The sequence below is a fragment of the Mesoplodon densirostris genome, chromosome 8 (assembly GCF_025265405.1).
Source record: "Mesoplodon densirostris isolate mMesDen1 chromosome 8, mMesDen1 primary haplotype, whole genome shotgun sequence".
NCBI lineage: Eukaryota > Metazoa > Chordata > Mammalia > Artiodactyla > Ziphiidae > Mesoplodon > Mesoplodon densirostris.
In genome coordinates, this window is record NC_082668.1 from 11,410,984 (window position 1) to 11,436,815 (window position 25,832).

Here is a 25,832-nt window from a genome sequence, read left to right on the forward strand (position 1 = left end):
CTGCTGGTGGGAATGTAAATTGATACAGCCACTATGGAGAACAGTATGAAGTTTCCTTAAAAAACTAAAAATAGAACTACCATATGACCCAGCAATCCCACTACTGGGCATATACCCTGAGAAAGCCATAATTGAAAAAGTGTCATGTACCACAATGTTCATTGCAGCTCTATTTACAATAGCCAGGACACGGAAGCAACCTAAGTGTCCATCATCGGATGAATGGATAAAGAAGATGTGGCACATATATACAATGGAATATTACTCAGCCATGAAAAGAAACGAAACTGAGTTATTTGTAGTGAGGTGGATGGACCTAGAGTCTGTCATACAGAGTGAAGTAAGTCAGAAAGAGAAAAACAAACACTGTATGCTAACACATATATATGGAATCTAAGGGGAAAAAGAAGGTCATGAAGAACCTAGGGGTAAACGGGAATAAAGACACAGACCTACTAGAGAATGGACTTGAGTATATGGGGAGGGGGAAGGTTAAGCTGTGACAAAGTGAGAGAGTGGCATGGACATATATACACTACCAGACGTAAAATAGATAGCTAGTGGGAAGCAGCCACATAGCACAGGGTGATCAGCTCGGTGCTCTGTGACCACCTAGAGGGGTGGGATAGGGAGGGTGGGAGGGAGGGAGACACAAGAGGGAAGAGATATGGGAACATATGTACATGTATAACTGATTCACTTTGTTATAAAGCAGAGACTAACACACCATTGTAAAGCAATTATACTCCAATAAAGATGTTAAAAAAATGCTATTGAAATACTTTATACTATTGCCTGCCTGCAAAATAAAGGGGTTTCCTTTCTTTTTTTTTAAAGGGAAAAATTAGCAACTATTTGAAATTTTCAAGACAAGCTAGCACAGAACTGAAACTTTTTTTTTTTTTTTTTTTTTTCTGTACGCGGGCCTCTCACTGCTGTGGCCTCTCCCGTTGCGGAGCACAGGCTCCGGACACACAGGCTCCGCGGCCATGGCTCGCGGGCCCAGCCGCTCCGCGGCATGTGGGATCCTCCGGGATCGGGGCACGAACTCGTGTCCCCTGCATCGGCAGGCGGACTCTCAACCACTGCGCCACCAGGGAGGCCCAGAACTGAAACTTTTTACTTCATATACTCAGAATGTTGGAGAGATATTGAAATAAGAAAGCCTCTGCTGCTAAGTGATACAATTAAACCTAATACAAATGGACAGCACATAAAAATCACCTCATCCCACCAGCAGTAAGCATCCCACACTTGGGAAGTGGGAAACCAGATGAAATCTAAGATACCTTCTAGCTCAAACTTTCCCCTCATGATTAAGACTCTGGAAAGGGTTTAAATAGGGAGAGGCAAAGAGCTCATCTGTAGAAATGAGGGGTTCTCCAGTAAATTTCATTCACCCATGTTATTGCTTATGCTTGTGCCATTTAAAATGAGGCTTTTGGAAAAATAATAGAGAAATCTGGTAGGCACCATTTAACCACTTGATCAAAGCTAACGTCACCAATATTGGGACAAACTGACATCTGTATCTCCATTACAGTGCACTAAAAAGTACAGAGCAATTCTCGGGAATTTCTGACCATGATGCCTCTAATCATGTGGAAACATCAGAACAACCGAAAACTGAAGAGATTGTACAAAATAACTGTCAAGGTCAAGAAAGAAAACGGTAGACTGAAAAACTACTCCAGATTAATGCACACTAAAGAAGTTGAACAACTAAATGCACTGAGTCATCCTGGACCCTAGACCAGAAAATAATAGTTATAAAGGACATGATTGGGACCACTGGATGAAATTTGAATAGGGATTGAGGTTTAGAGTATATTTTATTAATATTATATCAATATTATTTCCTAATTTGATCATTGTACTGTGGTTATGTAAGAGAATGTCCTTGTTCTTAGGAAAAACCCACTGACTTATTTAGGGATAAAGGGGTATGATACCTGCAATCAACTCTCAAATGGTTTTGAAAATTTATGTGTAAGTATAGATGTGTGTTGATAAAGCCAATGAGCAAAATGTTGAATCTAGGCGAAGGGTTCCTTTTGGGGTATTCCTTGAGTACTCTTGTAACTTCTCCATAAATCTGAAATTATTGCAAAATAAAAAGAGGCCTTTGTTTCCCACAGGCCAAGCCAGCTTCAGAATATTCTGGGATATCAGTGGCAATCGCAGAACTATTTGACTCTACTTTTGTTCTGTTAAGAGAGTCCAAGTTCAAGTACACTCCACCTCCATCTTCCTCTAGTTATAGGACCCAAAGCCTCCATCATTGTTGCCTACCCTTCACCACTCCCTCCATTTCCGAGTTCCTGTCCTCCTTAAGTGGCTCTTTTCTTCTGTTCCAGGTGAAGGATTTTCCCTACTTCCTCGAACCAAACTTTTAAGTGTTGTCCTTTGCTTTTTTAAAAAAAAAAATTCCAGCTCTGCAGCTTTTGACATCTCTCCCTTTGCTCAAGGAGCACAAGCCAAGTTCTCCCATGTAAGAGGTTAGAGAGCCTCCTAACTATCCCCCGTCCCACGATATCCAGAGCTCAGAGCACAGTTCCTTGGAAATGAGGTCCATTCTTCCCATAGCCCATGACCACCAGGGGTCCGCAGCCCTCACCTCCATCTTTGCTTGAGTGTCCTTTATCTGGATGTCCAAGCACCCTGACTGTCCATTCAGTCTCCAAAGTTCTTCTCACAATTTCTCCCAAGGACCTCTCTGCTAATAAGACTCCTAGTGTTCTGACTTAACAGCCCAGAATCCTGGTACCGAATATGTCCCCATCCCCCTTTCTAGGAAGGCAGTAGAGTTATATGCAAATGAGGTGGTGATCCAACGAGAAGTCATCAAAGTGCCTGAGTGCAGGCCGATTTCTCTTTTGGCCTTGGCAGAAGATGGGGTTAAAGCTGTGCTTAATTGACTCACCATCTACTCATTCCTGGAAGCTCCTGCATGAATCCCTCAGCCTGAGGAAATAACTGTTGCACTTTAAATCAGGGGAGGGCCATTAGTCGCAAATGATGTACAAAATTTTGCAAAAACAAAACTCCTACATTATCCTGGTGATGGGGGCATATCCTGGTGTGTAGAGCATTTGGTAGGACTTTCTCACAAGGCATTTAGAGGCCTCCCTAAAAGTTGTCAAATACTTTGAATCAATTCATGGCATCCTGTGTTGATCTGAACGTTGACTCGCTAGATCAACAATTGCAATTCATATGGATTTATACATATGAATGTAATATTGACCCTGGGTTTCTTCCCACTGACACCTGCCTTGACCAATCAGAAACTGAAAAGTTAGCATTAATGTTATTCACCCAAATCACTTCAGTCCAATGCATGGAAGCCACGCTGAGCTTCAGTTCTCACAGTGTGTCCTGGGACCAGCAGCAGCAGCATTACCTGGGAACTCGCTAGAAATGCAAATTCTTGCCCTACCTCACACCACCTACAGAATCAGAAGTGCTGGCAGTGAGGCTCAGCAGTTCGTGTTTGGATAAGTTTTCCTGGTGATGCTGATGAATGATGAAGTTTGAAAGCCACTGTACTAGTGTAATACGTTCCATTGGCTTGGCCAGGCCTGATTGAAATTGGATATCCTCTCCCTGCAATTAGGCCCTTTGTGTATTCTGAACAGTCTTCCCTGATTGTCAGGGACAGTAAACCGGTTGCTCAGATGATGTGAATAAGAGCCAGAAACAACATGGGAAGAGACTGGAATTCTTTGCATACTTGTGTTTCAGGTGTTCCAGTGCACTGAGAGATGGACATCAGACTAGGGTTGGAGAAGAAGGCTCCTGGGAAGGAAGATGGGGAGAGAAGAGGATCCCTACACATGGGAGAGGGAGAAAAGCATGGGGAGAAGGATGACGGGAGGGAGGTGGGAGGCGGTCTGGGGGATCCAGATTCAGCACTGGAAAAGGACGGGTGGTGCAGGAGGGGTTCCAGCTACAGCGGAGCTTGATTGTTCCCTTTTTTTTGTTTGTTTGTTTGCGGTACGCAGGTCTCTCACTGTTGTGGCCTCTCCCGTTGCGGAGCACAGGCTCCAGACACGCAGGCCCAGCGGCCATGGCTCACAGGCCCAGCCACTCCGCGGCATGTGGGATCTTCCCGGACCGGGGCACAAACCCGTGTCCCCTGCATCGGCAGGCGGACTCTCAACCACTGCACCACCAGGGAAGCCCGATCGTTCCCATTTGACCCAGTTTCTCTTGGAGAGAGTCATGGCATCAATGAAAAGCTGTATCACTAGTCCTTTGGGCCCTCATTGAGAGCAGTAGATAAAAAAGAGAAGTACAGTGCCTTCCTGGAGACAAAGCCAGAAAAAGGATCAGAGCCTGGCTGTAGAGGTCGGCTGTGCAGCCCAGTGAACGGTGGTCCTGTCCCAGCAGGCTCCCAAGCAAGGAGCTGCATCAGGGCAGAGACACACTGATGACACATCCCTTTTTATTTTCTTCCCATCCTGCCTCCATCCCACTGAAGGGCTCACAAAGCCTCTGACCTTACCTGGGACCAGAAAACTGGTGGGCCAAGGTCCACTGACTGAATCATTCAATCAGTATGTGTTGAGGACCTATGAGTCCCAGGCATGTTCCAAGTACAAGGGATCTATTTCTGAAAAAATATTTCAGGGGACTCATTCATAGAAAGAATCAGACTTCAGGTGGGTCTGAAACTATTGCATTTCTGGAGAGGGGACACATCTCTAAGTGAGACCACATTTACATTCACAGAGAGGCTACTAGTGAGACATGCAGATCACACCAGCAGGGCTGATTGACATAGATTTGCCACTTGTAATTCCTTAGAGCAGACTGCCTGACTGGAAGCCTGGCTCTGCCATCTACCAGCTGTGTGCTCTTGGGCAAGGTCTGTAAACTCTATGGCTTCAGTTTCATCACCGGAAAGATAGGAATGATCGCAGTATCGAATAATAGAGTTGTTCTCCCTGAGTCTGGCTCAATCCAAAACACTCCTTAAGTATCAAGGATGGAAATGTTAACAATAAGCATTTATTATCCTACGATGTTTCAAACTGGGGAAAGGGTGTGTCCATAGTGTTTTTTGTTTGTTTGTTTGTTTTGGTTTTTTGTGGTACGCAGGCCTCTCACTGTTGTGGCCTCTCCCGTTGCAGAGCACAGGCTCCGGACGCGCAGTCTCAGCGGCCATGACTCACGGGCCCAGCCGCTCTGCGACATGTGGGATCTTCCCGGACCGGGGCACGAACCCGTGTCCCCTGTATCGGCAGGTGGACTCTCAACAACTGCGCCACCAGGGAAGCCCCATAGTGTTCTTATTGAAGCTGATCATTTGGATCAACAATTACTCTGATAATCACTTACATTCAACTTGGAATCCTTTGTATGATAGTAAACAGCAGGTGTACCTTACTACTTATGTTAATTAGTATTAGTATAGTTGGTATAAATATTAAAACTAGCTTACATTTCTTAAGATGTAACTACTTTCTCTGTAGATCCAAATAGATTTGTCTTCTTAAAGAAATGGCTGGTGGGGATTCAATAGAAGCATGGAGAGGGTTCTATACCTTAACAAGTCTGGAGATAGTCCAGGCTTGGACTGAACACAAACAATGAACAACAGATGTTAAAGGACCTGAGAATGTCCGGAACATGAACAAGGAGACCTGGGGTGGGCATGATGCTGCCTTCCATGTCTGGCACATAGTAGGTCCTCCATTAATGCTTGATGCTCAAGAATCTGGAGGATGCATTTGGAAGAGGAAGGAGCTGATTAAGTGCACATAGAAGGCAGGGCTAAAAGAGCCGGATGCGCAAAGGCAGATTTCAGCTCAATAGAAAGAATTCTGGGGCTTCCCAGGTGGCACAGTGGTTGAGAGTCCGCCTGCCGATGCAGGGGACACGGGTTCATGCCCCGGTCCAGAAAGATCCCACATGCCGCGGAGCGGCTGGGCCCGTGAGCCATGGCCGCTGAGCCTGCGCGTCTGGAGCCTGTGCTCCGCAACGGGAGAGGCCACAACAATGAGAGGCCCGTGTACCGCAAAAAAAAAAAAAAAAAAAAAATTTTGTGCCAGTGTGTCCAGTAATGTGTCAAAAAGTACTGAGAATTTCCCAGCACGGGAAGTGTTCTAGCTGAGGCAGTGTGTCCAGCTGCCAGAATTACTGTAGAACACAGTGCTAACTTAGCTGAGGGACTGGGCTAGATAAGAGAGGTCTGATTTCCCTTTGGATGTTACGATTCCATGATTTTGTGCTGTCTGTGTTTTTTAGAAGAGAATACATGTAGAAAGGTGAACAACAGTGGATTGCTAGTTGGAAGATAGAAGTTCCAACTCTGGCTTTCACATGAATGACCTTTAAGAAAGTCATTTGTCCTTCCAACCCTTGGTTACTCGTTTGTAAATCACTCTCTTTCATTCCATGCAGCCTCAGCGTACCACGACTCACTTATTCATGCTCTGAGCTTTTATTCTTGTCATCCTTTCCACCTGATAAGCCTCCCACTTCTTCTGTTCTGAAATCTTACCAGGCTAGAATCACCTTCTCCATGGGCTCAATTCAATTCAATACAACAGTGTGTGGTAAGGAAAGGTTTCACAACACAGACCCTGAATTATTCCTACCAGGCAATTCCTGCCTTAAGCCCCCATTCAGAAGACTGCATCTGGACACTCTCATGTAAATTCATGTGACCCCAGTGATTCCTCAATCATTTCATGTTTAAAACAATGTTACCTTCAGAGCTGTTGTTTTTTCTTCCTCTAATGGAGTTTATTCTAAACTAGTGAGGGGTCTTACACAATAGCCACATTTTATGGATTGATGGAGAAAAGGCCTGAAATTCTCAGTCTTGGTTATCCCTGGTCCTGAGCTCCTAGTTGCATTTATAACCCTCCCCCTGTTTGTCAGTGCGCCCCCTGCCACCTCGATGAAGCCAATTGCCGAGATGTAACTATGTCCTGCTTTGGGCCCCAGCTGGACCATCCGCTGCATATCACCTTTGTATTTCCTCCTCTAGGCCAGGGGACCTAGAAGTCTCTCTAGTTCTTTGTTAACTTCCACGCATCACTAAGGGGTCCTGCAAACTTTCAGTTATCTAAAATCACCAGATTGACCAGGAGAAGCTAGGGGGCTCTCTCCAGTCTGCATCGAGAGGCCATTTCTACCCAATTTCCACCCATTTCTGTGATTTGTGAAAGCTCCTTGCTTGTAGGATTCTAGTATCATTTCAGGGAAGCTTGGTATCATTCTTCTTGGCTACCGAAACTCCAAAGACACTCTCTCTCACCACCACCCCCCACCTCTCACCATAAGGAACTCTCTCCATTCTTCCTCTCTTTACCCAAATGAAAGGGTCGTTTTCTAAATATGCTAGTGATAGTGGTGCTGGGCGTTAGGGGGTGGGACTGGTTTACAGTCAGTTTGCTGATGCCCTCTGCCTGCCTGAGAAAAAGGCCTCTGTTAGTCTTGTGAATTATCGGCAAGCAGGTAAACACATCCAGCAGAGCTTTATTTAGTGCCAGCACCAGCAAAAGCCATGCCTTTGGACAAATTATGAAAAGGTGTCACCTCTGGGTTGGAGGTTTATAAAGGTATCTCTTCACTGGTCCTGGGCCTCTAGGGCCAAGCTTAAAGGGGCACTCCCACAGCTGGCAGACCCAAGATGAGCATGGGCCAGGTTTCCCCCCAACTCATGGTCCCTGGCAGGGCTTAGCGGGCTGTCCAAACTGCCTGCAGTCCTCCACTCATGCTCAGGGGATTGTTGGTCCTTACAGCCCAGCTCACACAAAAGCCTTAACCCCTCTAAACCTCCCTATGTGGTGCATTCTCTACTGTAGTGCATTTGCTTGCAAGCTCCTTTTCAATGCAAAAGAAAGTGGAGCAAGATAGCAAATGCCACATGATTTGTTTAGACTTGCCAAGAGTCACACTTTCGTTGAACATAGTTGGTGACTGTTCTCTTCAGGGAGACTTTGTGGCCTAGAAAGGATGCAAATAGGAGTCAGAGGATTTTGAAGACTGAATGGCAGTTCTGTCACTTCTTAGCTGAGTAACTTTTCAAACCCCAGTTTTTTCACTTACAGTGGGGATAGTAATAGTATCTGCCTCATGGGATTCTTGCAGAGATTCAATGATGTAAATATATGAAGTGCACTGTGTACCCCTTTAAATTTGTAGGCACCTAAATTTTTTTTAAACCTTATGCTGCAGCTATCTGCCTCTATAACTGAATTATCTAACTCTGGAATACTTACATGAGCGATATATCTAACCATCTGTTCAAAATAAAATATCACTTTGAGGGATTTTTTACAATCCTGTTATGGTTATTTAGCGGCTAAGCAACCCATTGGCAGCAGGGGGCAGCAGTGTACATATGTTATAGATGAGCAGTTCGCTTGTTTCCTTTCAAAGTTCAGAGCCAGGGTCCAACCAGAGGATAAGGTGTGTGCCGAGAACACGCCTTTCTTCTGTCTTCCCGAAACCTGTCTTGAGAGTCATTCCCTGGATATAACAAAACTGTCCAGAAGACAGATTCTTATTTCTTTTATCTTTTTACAATTTTGTATTTATTTGTTGAGGTTCTGTAATTTGAAAGTGTTCTTTTTGTTTTGAGAGCATATTCAAGATTGGTGAGGTAGATTTTTTTGTTGTTGTTTTCTATTGCATTTAACTTTCCTTATGTGTTACTGCAGTATTCTTAATCATAATTTAATATATTTGAGAGTGACAAAAAAACATAATTTTTGAATGTATAATAAAATAATGATAATTTTAGGTGGCATAGCTATAAGAAATCAAAACGTGTAATTTGAATAGCCATGCTAATGACATGCAAATATGTTAGCAATGGCAATAATAATAGTTAACATTTACTGAGTGCCTACTTTATGCCAGGCACTGGGTTAACTGCATCACACAAATTATTACCTGATTTAATCTTCACAAAACCTCTATGAAGTAAGGACGATGCTCATTTTACAGATGAGAAACTGAGGTTCTGAGAGGATATGCTAGTTTGAGATTCCTTCTCCCTGTTTATGGCCTTTATAAGTAGTTCTTCTATTTAACCAACTCTTTTGCTTGCCTTTTAGTCTAAAATTTTTATTTAAAAAAACCTAAAATTATATTTTCTCCTGCCTCTCTTTTTTAAGAATGTAGCACTTTTATCATGAATAAAGAACTGCTTATAATACTGCTTTCCTGAGATGAGTCTGTGCCAACTCAAGAGCCACAGTCCCTGCAGGACTCATGGTACAGTGTCTAACAAACTCCATAATCATGAGAGCTCGGCTGCCCCTCAACCAAGATTTTGACTTCACTTGCACGTATTGAATTGAATACACGGTTGCTAAAAAGTAATATTTTAAAACAGACAGAGAATCAAACTGCTCTTATTTTGTTTTGTTTTCCATGGGAATATATACAAAAACACTTTTGAAAATAAAAACTTTTGAGACCTATGGTGCTATTATTATTGCTGTCATTGCTGTTGTTATCTTTTTTCCCAGGACTTAAATCCCCTTCCCAGCATCTCAGAGTAGCAATAATTGTGGGTAATTCTGGGAAGGTATAGCTGACTATCTCGGTTGATCTGCCATAGGTGGGGCTCCACATCTTTTGTCTCTCACTTCTCTTTCTCTGACCCCGCTGACGCTTCCTTCTCGAAGCTTCTTTTGCTTCTTCCTGCCTTTCTGATCTATTTCCCTCTTTCTCATGTTTTAGTCCCACGTTGCCATCTCCAACACAGCCTACGTAACAGCATCCCTGTCCCAAACCAGCTCCTTTGCAGAGACTTCCTGTTCTCTTTTTTCTCATATTTAATCAGCTGATAAGTCCTTTTGTTTCCGAAACTCTTACTTGGCCACTTTGGCAGAGCTGACGGCTTGGCTGACTCAGTTCTGTTTTTTTCTTACTGGTAGGATGGAGGGGACAGAAACTTGCCCTCAGTGGAAAAGACCCTGATGCTGGATAAGAATTTTCCCTCTCTGCCTACCACGCTCCCTCCTGCCACACGGTCTGCCTCCTGCATTGCTGTAGGTTGAATATGTGTGTCCTCCCAAAATGCATTTGTTGAAATCCTAATGTCAAGTGTGATGGTATTAGGAGGTGGGAACTTTGGGAGGTGATTAGGTCATGAGAGTGAGCCCTTATGAATGGGATTAGTGTCCTTTAAAATGAAGTCAGAGAGAGAGCCCCCCAGCCCCTCCTCCCATGTGAGGACACAGCAAAAAGCTGGAAGGGGGCCCTCACTCAACCATGTTGGCACTCTAGTCTCACACTTCCACCCTCCAGCTCTGTAAGGAATATATTTCTGTTGTTTATAAGCTGCCCAGTCTGTGGTATTTTGTTATAGTAGCACAAACAGACTAAGACATGCATCATCACGCTATCCAAACAATGTTGCTACTGAGCACAGCACCATGTACATGCTCAAGAACTAAGGCGGTCAGAATTCCCTGGCAGTCCAGTGGTTAGGACTCACGCTTTCACTGCTGTGGGCCTGGGGTTCAATCTCTGGTTGGGGAACTAAGATTCTGCAAGCTGCGTAGTGCAGCCAGAAAAAAATTAAAATAAATAAATAAATAAACAAATAAATAAGTTGACTATTATTTCCCTTAAAAAAAAAGAAAAGAATTAAGGTGGTCCAAGAGTTCTCAGCTCTTCTTACCATAACCTGACCACCTGGAAGCCACTGGCTTACAGAGAACTTAGTTCCAGGGCCAGGTGGAAAGCAGTACTTGGTGAGATTGTGGTGTTTGCTCCTAATGTGGTTATTTGCCCTGAACCAGCAAACATACTGGGTACTGATTTTCCCATAGTTAGAATCCATTGTTCTGGGACCCAAAGGATGGAAATTAGAGTGGCATCTCTTAATATTCTACCTAATAATTCACTCACAAAAGTTTGATTATCATCTTTTCAAGTGTGGTTTTGCCGAGTTAGTTGTCTGAATTCCTGGGACAAAATTGTTCCATTAGACACAACAATGTTCCCATAGCTAAGAGCTGCCCTTTGGCCATTTCAGATTCCTGTGTCCCTGGATAAACAGGTAAGAAAGGAGGGTGACCACATTTACTGGGGAGATTAGATCAGTTATCAAGGGGAAATGGAACTCCTGCTAAATTAAGCAGACAATGGGAAAATATTCCTCAAACCAAGAAATTCTATGGGGACCCCACTTCATGCCATGTCAAGTGGTAAAACTCCATGGAAGACCATGAGAACCAGTATAACAAGGGCCTCCATGATTCATACCCTTCAGGAGTGAAGGTTTGGTTTACCCCCTGAATAAAGAACCCTAACCTGATGAGGGGCTGGCTGAAGACAAAGGCAACATAGAACGGGCAGTGGAGTAAGAAAGATACAAGTAACAAATACTCATGATCAGTTGCAAAAAATGTACATTGTTGTAGCTAACATATTCCTTCTCTCCATTTTATGTCATATTTTTATCTTTTCTCTCCTTTTTTTCTACTGTTCTACATGGGGCTTAATTTTCTCCACATGTTATAGCATAGCAATCAAAACTGTGGTTAAACTAAAGGGGGAAAGACTGACACCCAGAGGTGAATGCTGCATGTGATAACATTTGGAGTCTCTGCTTTGGGGGGACGTTGAATGTATTCTCATCTGCATGAGGGATGGTTTCATTACAATAATGGGCACATTTTTTGCTGTAGTTATTGTGATTTGAAAGTTTGTGAGGGAAGAAGGGAATTCATGGGTATCACCAATAGCCAAAGATGCCATCTATGGCAAGAATTGGATATTGGCTCCAGCAAGTGCATCAAGGGGAAATGGAACTCCTGATAAATTAGGCAGACAATGGGAAAATATTCCTCAAACCAAGAAATTCCAATCCCCTTGTATTGGTGGTATGAGGCCTTATAGCAAGCTGGAGCTGAGAAATCCAAGGCTACATTTCCCAGACATCTTTCTACCTCAGGTTTCCTAGATGACCTTGCCACCCTAGCGGTCTGTAAAAAAGAATGGAAGAAGAAGTGCTTAAACCCAGTCTTGGGCTATGTTCTCAGCTACGATAGAAAGTTTGGAGACAGAGTCAGAAAGATGGGAGTTTGAAGCCCTACTCGGCTACCGCATCCTATGGGAATGTAGGCAATTTCCTGACCTTCTCAGCATCCCGTGGGTACAATGATAACGCCTCCCTGGGAAAATTACCGTAAGACGTAAGGGAGATCATGAGTGTAAACCACCTAGTACAGTACCTGGCACACACCACCAAAGGTTGGTTCCTCATCCCCTAACAATTGACAGATCTGTTTGGCAGTTTGGCAACTGTTCATATCTTTTCCCCCAGATACAATGAGTAAAAAATGTGCAACATTGCAGGAAGGAAAAGAAAAGCATCTATGATAGTATCTAACTGGGCATAAAGCCAGGGAAAACATCACTCCAACAGGTATCTGATTTCTTTTTTTCTTTTTATTTCTTTTTAGAAGTAGAAAGATATCTGGACAAAAGACGCCATTAGAAACTAGGGCCAATAACACGTTAAGACGTTGGACCACATCGCTCTCTAACCAGATGTGCTAATTAAGTGTTTTATAAGGGGTAGGGCTGTGTTTTGCTGCAGCCCACACCCCCACTGCCCCGATTCCTCTAACACCTTGACCTACTCCTCTCTTGGAGCAGGAAGGTGCTATTTAATACCTAGAATAGCCTAGAGTGATTTATTTTTTTAGTACTTTCCAGGTCAAAGGTCCTAAAATATGTTGTTACATGCTCTTCACTTTCATGCTAAACCAGAACTGTTTGAATTGCTTGTTCTCAGAATTCACCCATGACTTAAACCTACAGAGGTGAAAAGAATAAAAATTCAAACTGTGTTTCTTCACAATGGAAACCACCACTTTTGAAACAATAAAATGAAGTTAGCTTTCAGGGCTGGCTGTCTTGCTAAGGCTGTTGTTCTATAAATGCTTGGTATCTGATAATCCAGAGCAGAACAAGAAAGCTATTCACTATCAGTTAACAAAATAAACAATGCATGAAAACTTTTCTGTTATAAACTGCTAAGTACTTCCCATGCCCAAGGTGAAGGGAGGAAGTTCACGTTTGAGAACTGGCTTGGAAGAGAGAAGGAACTTATTTTCTCTTTTATTAAAATACTTCATGAACCTAATCAAAGTTGTGTGTCATACTTAAATATTTGCAGACTACATTCATTTGATTCTTCTAATATAACCAGGAATATTGAAACAATGAACTGATATTTAGGTATATACCTATGTAAGTATGGTACTTAGATATTGTTTAATAAATGTAATAATTCCACTTATTTATTAATGGGGGATATGAAAGAGGTAAAGGGAAGAATGGTGGACAAAAGAGAGAAAAAAATAACTAAGACACATGGTTAAAGAGGAGGAAAAGAGGCATTAAAAACAGACAAAGAAAATTGATACAGCCACTATGGAGAACAGTATGGAGGTTCCTTAAAAAACTAAAAATAGAATTACCATATGACCCAGTAATACCACTACTGGGCATATACCCTGAGAAAACCATAATTCAAAAAGAATCATGTACCACAATGTTCATTGCAGCTCTATTCACAATAACCAGGACATGGAAGCAACCTAAGTGTCCATCGACAGATGAATGGATAAAGAATATGAGACATATATATACAATGGAATATTACTCAGCCATAAAAAGAAATGAAATTGAGTTATTTGTAGTGAGGTGGATGAACCTAGAGACTGTCACACAGAGTGAAGTAAGTCAGAAAGAGAAAGACAAATACCATATGCTAACACAGACATATGGAATCTAAAAAAAAAAAAAAAAAAGGTTATGAAGAACCTAGGGGCAGAACAGGAATAAAGATGCAGATGTAGAGAATGGACTTGAGGACACAAGGAGCGGGAAGGCTAAACTGGGACGAAGTGAGAGAGTGGCATGGACATATATACACTGCCAAATGTAAAATAGATAGCTAGTGGGAAGCAGCCACATAGCATAGGAAGATCAGCTTGGTGCTTTGTGACCACCTAGAGGGGTGGGATAGGGAGGGTGGGAGGGAGGAAGACACAAGAAGGAAGAGATATGGGATATATGTATCCATATAACTGATTCACTTTGTTATACAGCAGAAACTAACACACCATTGTAAAGTAATTATACTCCAATAAAGATGTTAAAAAATAAGGAAAATAAAGAAAAAGAAAAAAAAAAGCAGACAAAGAGGAAGAGAAAAATACAGGGCATTTGAACAAAGCCAGGGGGAGAGAGAGAGAGAGAGAGAGAGAGAGAGAAAGAGAGATAGTAAGTCTAAAATATAATAGGAAACACAGTGCTAAATAATCTGAATTCTGATTCTAGGTTTTGGGAGCAAGTGATCATAAGTGTAGGAGTGAAGCTGTTTATTTCTCTCCCCCCCCACTGCTTTCCTAGTGTGTGTGTTCACCATTGTATCCCTCGTGCCTAGCCCAAGGACAATAAGCCCTGTTCAATCACTGAATGAGGATGGGGAATCATCCCAGAACAACAGAAAGTCAGTTGCAAAGACATTGACAGGTACCTCCCCACCCCCAGTCATTGTACAGCCTATCTTGGTTCCTTCTGGTAATAAAGAATACATTTCTTGGGGCAGTTAGGGAGAACTTTCTTCTAATAGGATAAATTCTCAGCCAGTGTCCACCACCAGTTCAGCCCTTGAGACTGGACCCAGCAAATCGAAGTCGTCTTCTATAGGACAGCCCAGCAGAAGCTGGCCATCCGTGACCACTGTGCAACCCTACTGCTTCCTCACACCACTGTCCAGTCCTCTCTTCATGATGACCCTGCCCTCTGAAAACATGTTTCTCTTCTTCTTCTTCTTCTTTTCAAAGTATGGCTCATCCTCTTGGTGTGGTCTGAGGAGCGCAAAGGAAAGGGACTGTTATGTCCCTCGTTCTAGAGACCACAAACCTCATGTTGTACCTTCAATTCAAATGACTTTCCTTTGGGTGCCACGTGGGAATAGGAAGAGCTCACCACTGAAGAGCAGTTCTCAGTGTACACACCTCACATGAAAAGCAGTTTCCCTCCCCTTCTCTGGATACAAAGCTCTGGGAAGTTGTTGAAACAGGACAAGGACGTTTGTTTTCGGCTCAGTCTCAGCTCCCTTCACTCGCCAATTCTCCTTCCCACCAGAGGTGTTCTCAGTGCTCTTTTCCTCCAGCGTCTGCCATTTGCAAGGGTCTTTCTGGACTCACTCCAGCTGCCAGCCTGTCGCAAGCCTCTACATTAGCTGCCCTCCTTAATAATCTGCCTGCAAACACTTTCCCAGCCAAACTGCTTCCTCCTGCGCAGCATTCTGGCAAAGCGGATGAATGTTGAGCTAGGCTGCATCAAGACCCAACTGCATGAATCCAGACAACCGAGTTCACTTCCATTCCTCCTTCTGTAAAGTAAGGAGAATAATAGTGCCAACTTCCTGGTATCCTCGTGAGACACAGCAATACATGTAAATCCCTAGAGCAAGGCCAGGTACTCGGGAAGCATTAGCTACTATTATAAAGCTTACCCTGCCTCCGCCTCCCAAGAAAGCCCATGAGATTTACAAAGTCATGCCAAGGAGTGGCTGACTCTTGGCTCCAAAGGGTCAATGCCAGGATTCCTTAATAGCAGACTCCTGCAGTGGTATGCAAAATTATATGGATACAAACAATTTTTGTCCTGAAATTCTCAACCTTGGTTACACACTAGAATCATCTGCAAAGTTTTTAAAAATGACTAATGCCCAGGCTGTCCCTCCTCTATCAGATATTCTGGTATACGTAGCCTGGAGTAGGGCCCAGGAATTGCTCCCCAAATAAGTAGAATGGGCGTCCATGGGTGAGAATCAGTAATGCATAGCAAGTTTCTTAATGAGGGTGGGCATCAGATCACCTGTGTGGTTTTATATGTGCATGTGTGTGTGTGTGTGTGTGTGTGTGTGTGTACACCAAGACATCACTCCCAGAAATTCTGATCCCGTAGATTTCAAGTGGGACCAAGTACCTCTATGCTTCTAAAACTATACAGGTGATTCTGATGTGCTTTGGAAAACCACTGGCCAACAAGTTTTCATCACCTTTCCAAAGGTGATGAAGAAAAGTTGGCTCCCAGAAGTAGTCTGAGATGTGGTATCTGTCAGGGATGATGTTTTCCCCAGTCCAGACTCCTCGCATCTGGACCCAGATGCTCTCGCTCAGCTCCCGGCGGGGCCAGCCCTGCGAGGAAGTGCTACCAGGAAGAGCAGAGCCCTGCAGCCTCTTGCTCTTTCCTTCTCAATCAGGAAAATCACCAACCAGAGCAGCTTCTGTCACTGAGAGTGAGAAAGCCGGGAGAAATGGTTGGTGCCACGAGGTCCCTTCTTTATATTTATCCCAAACATTTTAGATTGAGTAAAATAACCTTAAGAAAGTTGTGTCTATTTCTGTCAATATTTGCACATGAGAACAGATTTTCAACACTAACCAATAAAGATTAAATCCAAGAAGAAGTAGGATATTGTCACTTCATTTCACACCACAAGAAATATAGATGTGCAAATTGACAAGCTTGTATAAAACAAAGTACACTAAAATAAAGTAAGATAAACTGTCATGTAGCTATTTATTTTTATCTATCTAAATTCTTTAATATATTCCTTTTTTAAAGAAAAAACATTTAGGTATCAACATAACTTTACTTCCTATGCTTCTTAAGATGAATTTCCCATTATTCTGAAATTGTTCTTCCCATGCTTAAGATGTGAAAATGTCCTTTCTTTAATGAAATGATGGTGTATTTGCTCATTTGCTTTTAATGACTTTGCTTTGAAAAACAAAGGATTGGTAACTCCGTTCATCAACCTCCCTTCACTGTGCATCTCCCACACCTTTTTCTAAAAATTTTTATTGGAGTATAGTTGATTTACAATGTTGTGTTAGCATAGTGAATGTTATACATATATGTATATGTATAACTGATTCACTATGCTGTACATCTGAATGTATATTCATATATAATACATATATCCACTCTCAATTTTTTTAGATTCTTTTCCCACATAGACCATTACAGAGTACTGAGTAGAGTTCCCTGTGCTCAGCAGGTTCTTATTACCGTATTATCTATTTTATATATAGTATTGTGTATATGTCAATCCCAATCTCCCAACTTATCCCTTCCCACCCCTCCCCAAACACACACCTTTTTCAAAACTGATCTGTGAAATCCCAGAGTCTGTGAAAAAAGTAGCCTCTGCAAAGTGCTTTTCAAAGTACGGATCTTCCTCGACTTATGATGGGGTTGTATCCCAATAAACTCATTTGAAAATATCAGAAGTCAAAAATTCTTTTAATACACTTAACCTACCAAACATCATAACTTAGCCTTGCCTACCTTAAATGTGCTCAGAACACTTACATTAGCCTAGAGGTGGGCAAAATTGTCCAACACAAAGCCTATTTTATAATAAAGTGTTGAATATCTCATGCAGTTGATGGAATTCTGAAAGTACTGAAAGTGAAAAGCAAATTGGTAGTCTGGGTCCAGAAAGGCTGTAAGTGTGTTTGTTGTTTCCCCCCATGATCACATGGCTGGTGGGGAGCTGAGACTCACTGCCACTGCCCAGCATCACGAGAGAGGACTGTACCACACATTTCACTAACCCAAGAAAAGATCAAAATTCCATTCGAAGTACAATCTCCACTGAATGCATATTGCACCATTGTAAAGTCGAAAAATCTCAAGTCAACCATCATTAAGTCATGAACCTTCTGTATTTAAACAATATGCAAATATATAAAGTACTTAAACAGTATACAAATACATGTATACAAAAATGAGTGTCTCCAAAATATTGGCATCTTAACAAGTGCCCCAGATGTATCTTGCCTATGAAAACTCGACAACCAAAGTAAAGATACTGTGTTTTTAAAAAGGAAGTTTCTTTACTCAGATGAATCTATAAGTAGTAACACATCAAAATGACTAAGTATTTGAGGGAAGCAGAGATTCACGAATTTGAAAAGTGTTTCTTTGGAATAATGAACAAAGCAGGGAAGAGAATGTTGGATGGATGGATGGATGGATGGATGGATGGATGGATAGAAGGATGGACAGCTGGATGGATGGAGTTTGGATAAGTGATGGAGAAAAGGAAGGGGGCTGGCAGTAGGAAGACTAGAAAGAATTGGGAAGAGGGAGATAATTAGATGAGGAGAAGAAAGAGGAAGAGAAATATAAGAGAGTAGACAGATGTAGATAGCATCGAGGGAAAAAATGCTGAGAGTTACTATTGCAAGTGGATTAAATGGTGATTTTGTCCTTGGTTCACTCCCCTGAAAACAAGCAAATTGATTTTGATTATCTCCAATGTCCTTTCCATTTCTGACATTCTTTGTGTGTATGGGGTACACAAAGAAGAAGAAAAAGGAAAAAGAAAGAGAGATGAAAAGGGGTTCAGTAATTCCAAAGTATTAGACTATGTATTTTCTTACTATGGTCACAGTAACAAATTACCACTGCCTTCCTGGCTTAAAGCACAAACTTTTTTCTCTTACAGTTCTGGAGGTTGGAAGTCCTAAAATCTAGGTAGCCCTCCTGTGCAGTTGTCATGTAGGCTTAGATTCAGAGATGCATTTGATTCAGGGACCCAGGCTCTTTCTATCTTTTGACTGTATCTTCTTGTACTTGTGGCTGCCAAGACTGCCTTCAGGATACAATTGCCAGATTTAGCCAGTGAAAATGCAGGACACCCCATTAATTTTGAATATCAGATAAATGGCACATAATACTTTTAGTATAAGTATGCCCCAAATATTGCATGAGACATAATAATGCTTAAAAAAGTGTGTTGCTTATCTGAAATTCAAAATTAACTGGGTATCCTCTATTTTACCTGGCAAACTTCCTTGGGGATCATATCCATTCCAACCAGCCAGATGGCAAAAACCCAACTCCTGCCACACTGTCTTCCTTCAGCACCTCATATAAATCTTTGAGCCAAAATGAAATTCAACTGGACCTCCATAATTGCTCAGAAAAAGAGAAATGTCAGGGCCAAAATGAGCCGAGTGTCATATAAATTAACGCCCAGGGCCATACATAAAGGGGCTGTGAGTAAGTCTTCCTACTATCAAATATTTTATGAAATCCCAGGTTTCTTTTCAGTCCTTTCTGGATTTAGAGACAAGGGTCTTCAGCTGGCTCAAGCAGCTTTTGTTAACATTTCCAAAAAGATAGAACTAAGAAACTGAACATAGAAAATAGTGCAAAATATGAATTTGTTTAAAGGAGGGTGGTTTTTAGGCTTCCGTTTAAAAAAACTGTCTGACCCAGTTTTCAACTAGGTCAAGATGTGGTAGACTGAGTTAAATCATGAAAGGTACAAATTACCCCAGAGCAGAGGAAGATTTTCATGAAGTCACTTCCTAACTGCTCCCTTAGCTTGAGTGGAACTTGACTTTCCAGCTGAGGGAGTGTCGCACCCCCAAGGAAAAGTGAACTCATGGTTTTGACATCCTTTGATTTTCCCATCCTTCTCCCAGCTTTCATCAGGTTCCTCATTCCTTCCTGCAATGATGGATTTTCACCTGTTTTAATGACTTGGAGTGACTCAAAAGGGATGGCTTTGTGGTGTTTTTCATCTCTTCCTTCCATTTTTCTTTTATTTTTATTAGAGTAAATGTAAAGAGACCTGAAATTTAGAAAATCTAACAGTTTTTACCCTTTTTTCTTCTTCTATATTTTCACTTGAATCATAAGTTAAATATTTTTTGCTCCTTTCACCCGATTTTTTCCCTTAACATCTTTATATGATTGAACTATTAGGATTTATTTTTTCTCTTACGCCTTTCTTGTTTCTTTTCTAAAGGTTTCTGCATTACTTGGTTTTGTTGATCTTTGAGATTTGGGCCTTCTTGGTTTTCTATAAATATTGTTCTTTTAAAAATAAGCCTCATTTTATTCTTGCCTTGTGAACTTTTAATTTTCACATTCTCATTAGACATTTCTGATCAATTTCTCTCTTGTTTTTTGTGTTAACACTTTGTTTCTCACTTCTGTTTCATTTATTTTCCCCCTTCCTTCACCTGAGAGGGATATGGTCTTAACAACCCATTTTCTCAGATCTTCTTTGTTTCCTTCTTCCCTTTTTTCACTCTAGCTCTTGCCTATATTTTTAGTTTTTATGTCTTTAATATCTTTCTCTCTGTCTTCCTCCTGACTCATTCCCTACTCTCTCTTCTCCTTTCTATCTGTGCCTCAGTTTTCCCTTCTAAGTTTTCCTTATTCCTCTTATTTTCTTTAGGTCTTCCTTCTTTTTGCTTCATCAAAAAAAAAAAAGAAAAAGAAATGTCCTCAGGGGAGAAGGGGGGCATGGGATGGATTGGGAGATTGGGATTGACATATATACACTACTATGTATAAAATAGATAACTAATGAGAACCGATGGTATAGCACAGGGAACTCTCCTCAATGCTCTGTGGTGACCTAAATGGGAAGGAAATCCAAGGAAGTGAGGATATATGTATACAGGTGGCTGATTCACTTTGCTGTACAGCAGAAACTAACACAACATTGTAAAGCAGCTATACTCAAAAATAAATAGATAAGTAAATAAAAATAAAATAAATTAAAGAAAAACAATCTCATCATTATAGAATGCAACAGTTCTCCCACTTATATCACCTTCTCTCCTCATGGGTTTAACCTCCCGATCAATCAAAATTCAAAGCAGAATTGTAAATTTAACCTTAAAAAAAGAAGTCAGATATAACAACATATGAAAGGAATGCATAAAACAAATGTATAGTGTACTGAACAAATATTTTTAAAAATTCATAGAACCTCCACCCAGGTTAGAATCCCCAGAACCCCACAGTGCCCTGTTTTGGTCATATTCTCCTTACTCTCTCCTGAAAATAAGTATACTCTTTGCCTTTATGCTAATCATTTCCTCACTTGTCTTTAGTTTTACCACCTTTGCATGCATTCCTAAAAAGTAAGGTTGAATTTTTTCCTGTTTCTGAATTTTATAAAAATGGGATAATCTGTAGATAGATCCTATATATCGCTCTCTCTTGTCCTTTTTTTTTTTTTTTTTTTTTTTTTGCAGTACGTGGGCCTCTCACTGTTGTGGCATCTCCCATTGTGGAACACAGGCTCCGGATGCACAAGCCCAGCAACCATGGCTCACAGGCCCAGCCGCTTCACGGCATGCAAGATCCTCCCGGACTGGGGCACGAACCTGCGTCCCCTACATCAGCAGGTGGATCCCCAACCACTGTGCCACCAGGGAAGCCCCTCTCTTGTCCTTTTTATTTCACTAAATGCTATGTTCAAAAGTCTAGGCTATTCAATAAAAAAAGAATGAAATAATGCCATTTGCAGCAACATGGATAGACCTAGAGATTATGATACTAAGTGAAGTAAGTCAGACAGAGAAAGACAAATATCATATGATATCACTTATATATGGAATCTTAAAAAAATGATACAAATGAACTTATTTACAAAGCAGAATCAGACTCACAGACTTAGTAAACAAACTTACGGTTACCAAAGGGGAAAGGTCGGGGGAAGAGATAAATTAGGAGCTTGGGATTAACATATACACACTACTATATATAAAATAAATAATCAGCAAGAACCTACTGTATAGCACAGAGAACCCTACTCAATATTCTGTAATAACCTAAATGGGAGAAGTAACAACTGACACTGCAGAAATACAAAAGATCATGAGAGATTACTATAAGCAACTCTATGCCAATAAAATAGACAACCTGGAAGAAATGGACAAATTCTTAGAAATGCACAACCTGCCAAGACTGACTCAGGAAGAAATAGAAAATATGAATAGACCAATCACAAGCACTGAAATTGAAACTGTGATTAAAAATCTTCCATCAAACAAAAGCCCAGGACCAGATGGCTTCACAGGCGAATTCTATCAAACATTTAGAGAAGAGCTAAAACTCATCCTTCTCAAACTCTTCCAAACAATATCAGAGGAAGGAACACTCCCAAACTCATTCTACGAGGCCACCATCACCTTGATACCAAAACCAGGCAAGGATGTCACAAAGAAAGAAAACTACAGGCCAATATCACTGATGAACATAGATGCAAAAATCCTCAACAAAATACTAGCAAACAGAATCCAACAGCACATTAAAAGGATCATACACCATGATCAAGTGGGGTTTATTCCAGGAAGGCAAGGGTTCTTCAATATATGCAAATCAATCAACGTGATACACCATATTAACAAGTTGAAGGAGAAAAACCATATGATCATCTCAATAGATGCAGAGAAAGCTTTTGACAAAATTCAACACCCATTTATGATAAAAACCCTGCAGAACGTAGGCATAGAGGGAACTTTCCTCAACATAATAAAGGCCATATATGACAAACCCACAGCCAACATTGTCCTCAATGGTGAAAAACTGAAACCATTTCCACTAAGATCAGGAACAAGACAAGGCTGCCCACTCTCACGACTCTTATTCAACCTAGTTTTGGAAGTTTTAGCCACAGCAATCAGAGAAGAAAAGGAAATAAAAGGAATCCAAATGGGAAAAGAAGTAAAGCTGTCACTGTTTGCAGATGACATGATACTATACATAGAGAATCCTAAAGATGCTACTGAAAAACTACTAGAGCTAATCAATGAATTTGGTAAAGTAGCAGGATACAAAATTAATGTACAGAAATCTCTGGCATTCCTGTACACTAATGATGAAAAATCTGCAAATGAAATCAAGAAAACACTCACATTTACCATTGCAACAAAAAGAATAAAATATCTAGGAGTAAACTTACCTAAGGAGACAAAAGACCTGTATGCAGAAAATTATAAGACACTGATGAAAGAAATTAAAGATGATACAAATAGATGGAGAGATATACCATGCTCCTGGATTGGAAGAATCAATATTGTGAAAATGACTCTACTACCCAAAGCAATCTACAGATTCAATGCAATCCCTATCAAACTACCACTGGCATTTTTCACAGAACTAGAACAAAAAATTTCAAAATTTGTTTGGAAAAACAAAAGACCCCGAATAGCCAAAGCAATCTTGAGAATGAAAAACGGAGCTGGAGGAATCAGGCTCCCTGACTTCAGACTATACTACAAAGCTACAGTCATCAAGACAGTGTGGTACTGGCATAAAAATAAAAAGATAGATCAATGGAACAGGATAGAAAGCCCAGAGATAAACCCACACACATATGGTCAACTTATCTTTGATAAAGGAGGCAGGAATGTACAGTGGAGAAAGGACAGCCTCTTCAATAAGTGGTGCTGGGAAAACTGGACAGGGACATGTAAAAGTTTGAGATTAGATCATTCCCTAACACCATACACAAAAATAAGCTCAAAATGGATTAAAGACCTAAATGTAAGGCCAGAAGCTATCAAACTCTTAGAGGAAAACATAGGCAGTACACTCTATGACATAAATCACAACAAGATCCTTTCAGACCCACCTCCTAGAGAAATGGAAATAAAAACAAAGATAAACAAATGGGACCTAATGAAACTTAAAAGCTTTTGCACAGCAAAGGAAACCATAAACAAGACCAAAAGACAACCCTCACAATGGGAGAAAATATTTGCAAATGAAGCAACTGACAAAGGATTAATCTCCAAAATTTATAAACAGCTCATGCAGCTCAATAGCAAAAAAACAAACAACCCAATCCAAAAATGGGCAGAAGACTTAAATAGGCATTTCTCCAAAGAAGATATACAGACTGCCAACAAACACATGAAAGAATGCTCAACATCATTAATCATTAGAGAAATGCAAATCAAAACTACAATGAGATATCATCTCACACCAGTCAGAATGGCCAGCATCAAGAAATCTAGAAACAATAAATGCTGGAGAGGGTGTGGAGAAAAGGGAACACTCTTGCACTGCTGGTGGGAATGTGAATTGGTACAGCCACTATGGAGAACAGTATGGAGGTTCCTTAAAAAACTAAAAATAGAACTACCATATGACCCAGCAATCCCACTACTAGGCATATACCCTGAGAAAACCATAATTCAAAAAGAGACATGTACCAAAATGTTCATTGCAACTCTATTCACAATAGCCCGGAGCTGGAAACAACCTAAGTGTCCATCATCGGATGAATGGATAAAGAAGATGTGGCACATATATACAATGGAATATTACTCAGCCATAAAAAGAAACGAAACTGAGCTATTTGTAATGAGGTGGATAGACCTAGAGTCTGTCATACGGAGTGAAGTAAGTCAGAAAGAGAAAGACAAATACTGTATGCTAACACATATATATGGAATTTTTTTAAAAATGTCATGAAGAACCTAGGGGTAAAACGGGAATAAAGACACAGACCTACTTGAGAATGGACTTGAGGATATGGGGAGGGGGAAGGGTAAGCTGTGACAAAGTGAAAGAGAGGCATGGACATATATACACTACCACACGTAAGGAAGATAGATAGTGGGAAGCAGCCGCAGAGCACAGGGAGATCAGCTCGGTTCTTTGTGACCGCCTGGAGGGGTGGGATGGAGAGGGTGGGAGGGAGGGAGAGGCATGGGGGAAGGGATGTGGGAACAGATGTATATGTATGACTGATTCACTTTGTTATAAAGCAGAAACTAATAAAAAAAATAACCTAAATGGGAAAAGAATCTGAAAAAGAATAGATATATGTATACGTATAACTGAATTACTTTGCTGTACACCTGAAACTAACACAACATTGTAAATCAAGTACTCCAATATAAAATAAAAATTTAAAAAAATATTCTAAGCTATTGCTGCGTTTAGATCTCCATTGCATGTGATATTCCACGATTTATCCATTCTAAAGTTGATGAACCAGTTTGGAGCTACTATAAACAGTGCTGCTGAGAACATTCTTGTACAAGAATCTTGGCACATGTGTGCCCACATATCTCCAGGGTATAAATGGGACAGCACTGCTGAGTCACAGTGTGTGCTTATGTTCAGGTTTTGTAAAAAATGCCAAGCTGTTTTCCAAAGAGGTGGTAACAATTTACATTCCGACTCGCAGTCTACAGGAATTCCTTTTGCTCCACAGCCTCTCCAAACTTGGCCCATCCAATGGGCAGGGATGGGCATCTTCATCTCTGTATGCCCAGAGCTATCCAGTTGACTGGCTTTTAAAAGATGCTCCCGGGCTTCCCTGGTGGCGCAGTGGTTGAGAGTCCGCCTGCCGATTCAGTGGACACGGGTTCATGCCCCGGTCTGGGAAGATCCCACATGCCGCGGAGCAGCTGGGCCTGTGAACCATGGCCACTGAGCCTGCGTGTCCAGAGCCTGTGCTCCGCAACGGGAGAGGCCACAAAAGTGAGAGGCCCGCGTACCGCAAAAAAAAAAAAAGAAAAGAAAAAAATGCTCCCAATCATTTGTTAATTCATAAATTTCCCTTCTGTTTATGAATCATCACAGATTTATTCCATGTCTGAAAATTTTCCAAGGATCTACCTTAGGAGGACTGTGGTCAAGTGTGCGTGGACTACATCTACTCTGAAAATTTCTTTTTCTTTAACATGGGAAAAGATTTACTCCGCTAGTATATAGGGCAAGGTTTGTACAGAGCAGAATGAGCGAGACTTCAGTACATCACCCGGCCCATGCCTTCAACCCTAAGATGAGAATGAAGGGTGCCCACTGAGTCTCCACATTCCTGAGCTCAGGAGGGGACTTTCCATCCCTGCCTCACAATGCAATTCTGGACTCAGGAGATTTGAACTTACCAGGGCCCTCTGTGGAATTCTCCTACCTCTGGAAGCAGGATACAAACTGTGCATCCCTACCTGTCTCATGGAGTACCACCCCACTTAAACTCCCAC